Below are 6,108 nucleotides of genomic sequence, written 5' to 3' on the forward strand. Positions count from 1 at the left end.
AATTTTCCATATATTTATTTTTTATGATATCTTAGCAATGGTCCGTCCCTTGAAAAATACATAAAATTCCCCCACGCCTTCTGAATAATGGTTCAGTCCATAAAATGGCGGCCTCAGTGATGTCGTGTAATCCCCCGCGAACTGACAAGACACTTTAATGTGTAAAAATGTCGGCCGTGTGCAAGGATCGGATAATCACCCCTCATTGTAGCAATGGTACAGACCGGGCTTAAGCAGGGGAGGGGCTTCCTTATAAAGTGGGAGGGGCTAGGCATCCAGGTACGTTGTAATGTGTCTGTTCTCCACCAGGGGGCGACTTCTCGTACAGAAATGATATCTATTTTTTATAGGTTGCTGCTATTCCAGGGTTTGTGGGCGGTTCTGACGGATCGGCTCCGCCCACACACAGACGTCTCCGTTCTCCCCGCCCCCGCGGATCCCATTTTTTTCCCGTCCTTATTTATTTATTTATTATTAATTTATTAATTTATTCCGCCTCTTCTGATTATTTTTGATGAATGTAAATATTTCAGCCGAGCGAAATGTTAGTAAATGTAACGCAATTTATAAAACGTGTACAAAGGTATTAACGGGATTAAACGCAAATCCAAAGAGCGGCTGTGGGGGTGCGTCATTGTGTGGGGGGAGCGGTGCATGCTGGGAGGAGGACCCCCGAAGCCTCCGCACGCGGGGGGCCCAGGAATAATGCGCCAGACAGGAGTGACTGCTGCTCATAATATTACCATAGAAAAGGGCGAGTGCCCGAAACGGCCGGCGCAGGATGGAGGGTCTGCGTCACACCCCGAAAGCACAGAACCTGTGGAAGCAAGGAGAAGTCTGTGAGGAGCGAAGAGCACGACGCCAAAGGGTTAATTACAGCCGCCATTAGCCTGATCTGTCGTCATCGTATCCTCCAGTCACCTCCAGAGCTGCACTCACTATTCTGCTGTTACATCGTGTCTTATCCTCCAGTCGCCTCCAGAGCTGCAGTCAGTATTCTGCTGTTACAACGCGTCTTATCCTCCAGTCGCCTCCAGAGCTGCACTCACTATTCTGCTGTTACGTCGTGTCTTATCCTCCAGTCGCCTCCAGAGCTGCAGTCAGTATTCTGCTGTTACCTCGCGTCTTATCCTCCAGTCGCCTCCAGAGCTGCACTCACTATTCTGCTGTTACCTCGTGTCTTATCCTCCAGTCATCCTCCAGAGCTGCACTCACTATTCTGCTGTTACGTCGTGTCTTATCCTCCAGTCGCCTCCAGAGCTGCAGTCAGTATTCTGCTGTTACAACGCGTCTTATCCTCCAGTCGCCTCCAGAGCTGCACTCACTATTCTGCTGTTACGTCGTGTCTTATCCTCCAGTCACCTCCAGAGCTGCACTCACTATTCTGCTGTTACCTCGTGTCTTATCCTCCAGTCACCTCCAGAGCTGCACTCACTATTCTGCTGTTACGTCGTGTCTTATCCTCCAGTCGCCTCCAGAGCTTCGGTCACTATTCTGCTGTTACAACGCGTCTTATCCTCCAGTAACCTCCAGAGCTGCACTCACTATTCTGCTGTTACGTCGTGTCTTATCCTCCAGTCGCCTCCAGAGCTGCAGTCAGTATTCTGCTGTTACAACGCGTCTTATCCTCCAGTCGCCTCCAGAGCTGCACTCACTATTCTGCTGTTACGTCGTGTCTTATCCTCCAGTCGCCTCCACAGCTGCAGTCAGTATTCTGCTGTTACAACGCGCCTTATCCTCCAGTCACCTCCAGAGCTGCGGTCACCCCCAGTGATAACATACGGTTCCAGTTTTGCGGCTGCAGCTTTGTGTGTGAGTGGAGAGTTTGCTTTGCAGCTGTCATGTCACTTTCTGGCTGGAGGAGATGAGATACTCACACGCGGCAGAAGATGTGATACAGGATGAGGATGATGAAGGCCAGCACCGCGCCCAGCAGCACGATCCGCAGGATCTGGGCCTCCTTCACTAGAGGACAAGGAGCTGACATGATCCCCAGCTGCACCAATCGTGTACCCCGAGATCTACCCCAACCCCCAACATCACTGAAGGCTCTAGATCAGAGCCCTATGTTCCTGGGAAACCAATATGGCCGCCACCAGGGCTCCTCGGGGGCCGTCCCTGGACAGGAGGGCGGAGCTGCACCACTCGCCCATCTGGTCACAGAGGTGGGGGGTAATGGCGGCCATTTTGGTTGCCTCTGGGAGTTAACCCTTCATATTCCAGGGGGTTTACCTCTCGTTTCCGCTGAGGAGACTTCTCCGATGACGCTGGAGATTTCAGCAGTTTTGATTTGGTCGTCATCCGCGTACTCAAAAAAGTGGGGGGTGGGGCCAGAAGCCTCGGGGGTGGGGCCAGAAGCCTCGGGGGTGACGCTCGGGGACACCGTGGAGGGTGAGGCTGTACGAGGACGCTCCGTGCCTGTGAGAGGAAGCGGCGGCCATTAGGACACAGTGACCCTCTCATACGTGGGGGGATCGGGGCGAAGCGCACGGGGGTCACCTGCAATCACTGTGAGGAGCCCCGACAGCAGCCACCAGCAGAGGGCGACACGCGCTTCCATCTTCCTGTGCGGATTGTTCTGCTCCACCCACCAGTGACATCACAGAGCGATGTGTGACATCATCACTGACTGGGAGGCGGAGACTGTGGAGCGCTGAGGAATGGGCGGGGCCAGGGGCGGGGCAGAATTACAATATTTACACCAGAAAAAGGTGTCAAATTTATCACTGAGCATCTAGTGCAGCGGTGGACGGAGCCGCAGTCCTGGTGTTTCCCCCGGCAACTGGTGTTTCCCCCGGTAACTCGGGGACACATTTTCTACATTTGTAAGATGTTTGCAGTCAGTGATTGTAGACACAAGTAGCAGCAGCAGCATTCACCCCGACCGCTCCTGCCACAGCTGAGGGTTTGTTACAGTGTAGAAAATGTATCAGTCTGGTACAAGGTGACGAACCCGCAGCAGTGAGGTATATCAGGTCCAGGCAGGTTCCCAGCTATTGGATGGAAAGGGCCCACCGATTACTTACACACAGGACGCCCCACCCTCATACACAGGAACCACCCCCACAACACAGGAACCACCCCCACACAGGACGCCCCACCCTCATACACAGGAACCACCCCCACAACACAGGAACCACCCCCACATAGGACGCCCCACCCTCATACACAGGAACCCCCCCACAGGACGCTCCACCTCATATACAGGAACCACCCCCACACAGGAACCCCCACACAGGACACACCCCCACACAGGACGCCCCACCCTCATACACTGGACACCCTCATACACAGGAACCACCCACCATCATCCACAGAAACCACCCCACACAGGACGCCCCACCCTCATACACAGGAACAACACCACACACAGGATGCCCCACCCCCACACACAGGACACCCTCATACACAGGAACCACCCCCACACACAGGACGCCCCACCCTCATACACAGGAACCACCTCCCACACAGGACGCCCCACCCTCATACACAGGAACCACCCCCACACAGGACGCCCCACCCTCATACACAGGAACCACCCCCACAACACAGGAACCACCCACACACAGGAACCCCCCCCACAGGACGCTCCACCTCATATACAGGAACCCCCCCACACAGTACACCCCACCCTCATACACAGGAACCACCCCCACACAGGACGCCCCACCCTCATACACAGGAACCCCCCCACAGGACGCTCCACCTCATACACAGGAACCCCCACACAGGACACCCCACCCTCATACACAGGAACCACCCCCACACAGGACGCCCCACCCTCATACACTGGACACCCTCATATACAGGAACCACCCACCATCATACAAAGGAACCACCCCCCACACAGGAACCACCCCACACAGGACGCCCCACCCTCATACACAGGAACCATCTCCCCACACAGGAACAACACCACACACAGGATGCCCCACCCCCACACACAGGACACCCTCATACACAGGAACCACCCCCACACACAGGACGCCCCATCCTCATACACAGGAACCACCCCCACACAGGACGCCCCACCCTCATACACAGGAACCACCCCCACACAGGACGCCCCACCCTCATACACAGGAACCACCCCCACACAGGAAGCCCCACCCTCATACACAGGAACCACCCCCACACAGGAACCATCCCCTGACACAGGACGCCCCACCCTCATACACAGGTCACCCCACCCTCATACACAGGAACCATCCCCCACCCTCGTACACAGAAACCCCCATCCTCATACACAGGAACCCCCACCCTCATACACAGGAACCACCCCAATACACAGGATGCCCCGCCCTCACACACAGGAAACACCCCCCACACAGGACGCCCCACCCTCATACACAGGAACCATCCCCCACACAGGACGCCCCACCCTCATACACAGGAACCATCCCCCACACAGGACGCCCCACCCTCATACACAGGAATCACCCCCCACACAGGACGCCCCACCCTCATACACAGGAATCACCCCCCACACAGGACGCCCAACCCTCATACACAGGAAACAGCCCCCACACAGGACGCCCCACCCTCATACACAGGAAACAGCCCCCATCATACACAGGAACCCCCCCACACACAGGACGCCCCACCCTCATACACAGGAACCACCCCCCACACAGGACGCCCCACCCTCATACACAGGAACCACCCCGACACAGGACGCCCCACCCTCATACACAGGAACCACCCCCACACAGGAAGCCCCACCCTCATACACAGGAACCACCCCGACACAGGACGCCCCACCCTCATACACAGGAACCACCCCCACACAGGAAGCCCCACCCTCATACACAGGAACCACCCCGACACAGGACGCCCCACCCTCATACACAGGAACCACCCCCACACAGGAACCATCCCCTGACACAGGACGCCCCACCCTCATACACAGGAACCCCCCCACAGGACGCTCCACCTCATACACAGGAACCCCCACACAGGACACCCCACCCTCATACACAGGAACCACCCCCACACAGGACGCCCCACCCTCATACACTGGACACCCTCATATACAGGAACCACCCACCATCATACAAAGGAACCACCCCCCACACAGGAACCACCCCACACAGGACGCCCCACCCTCATACACAGGAACCACCCCAATACACAGGATGCCCCACCCTCACACACAGGAAACAGCCCCCACACAGGACGCCCCACCCTCATACACAGGAACCATCCCCCACACAGGACGCCCCACCCTCATACACAGGAAACAGCCCCCACACAGGACGCCCAACCCTCATACACAGGAAACAGCCCCCACACAGGATGCCCCACCCTCATACACAGGAAACAGCCCCCATCATACACAGGAACCCCCCCCACACACAGGACGCCCCACCCTCATACACAGGAACCACCCCCCACACAGGACACCTCACCCTCATACACAGGACACCCCACCCTCATACACAGAAACCACACAGGAACCATCCCCCACAGAGGATGCCCCACCCTCGTACACAGAAACCCCCACCCTCATACACAGGATGCCCCACCCTCATACACAGGAGCCATTCCCTACACAGGACGCCCCACCCTCATACACAGGAACCATCTCCCACACAGGACGCCCCACCCTCATACAAAGGAAGCATCCCCCACACAGGACGCCCCACCCTCATACACAGGAACCATCCCCCACACAGGACGCCCCACCCTCATACACAGGAACCATCCCCCACACAGGACGCCCCACCCTCTCACACAGGAACCACCCCCACACAGGACACCCACCCTCATACACAGGACGCCCCGCCCTCATACACAGGACGCCCCACCCTCATATACAGGAACCACCCCTCATCATACACAGGAACCCCTCCCACACACAGGACGCCCCACCCTCATACACAGGAACCACCCCCACACAGGACGCCCCACCCTCATACACAGGAACCATCTCCCACACAGGACGCCCTACCCTCAAATACAGGAAACACCCCCCACACAAGACGCCCCACCCTCATGCACAGGACGCCCCTCCATCGTATACAGGACTCCCCACCCTCACACACAGGAACCATCCCCCACACAGGACGCCCCACCCTCAAATACAGGAAACACCCCCCACACAAGACG

This window comes from Ranitomeya imitator, chromosome 7 (genome assembly GCF_032444005.1).
Source record: "Ranitomeya imitator isolate aRanImi1 chromosome 7, aRanImi1.pri, whole genome shotgun sequence".
NCBI lineage: Eukaryota > Metazoa > Chordata > Amphibia > Anura > Dendrobatidae > Ranitomeya > Ranitomeya imitator.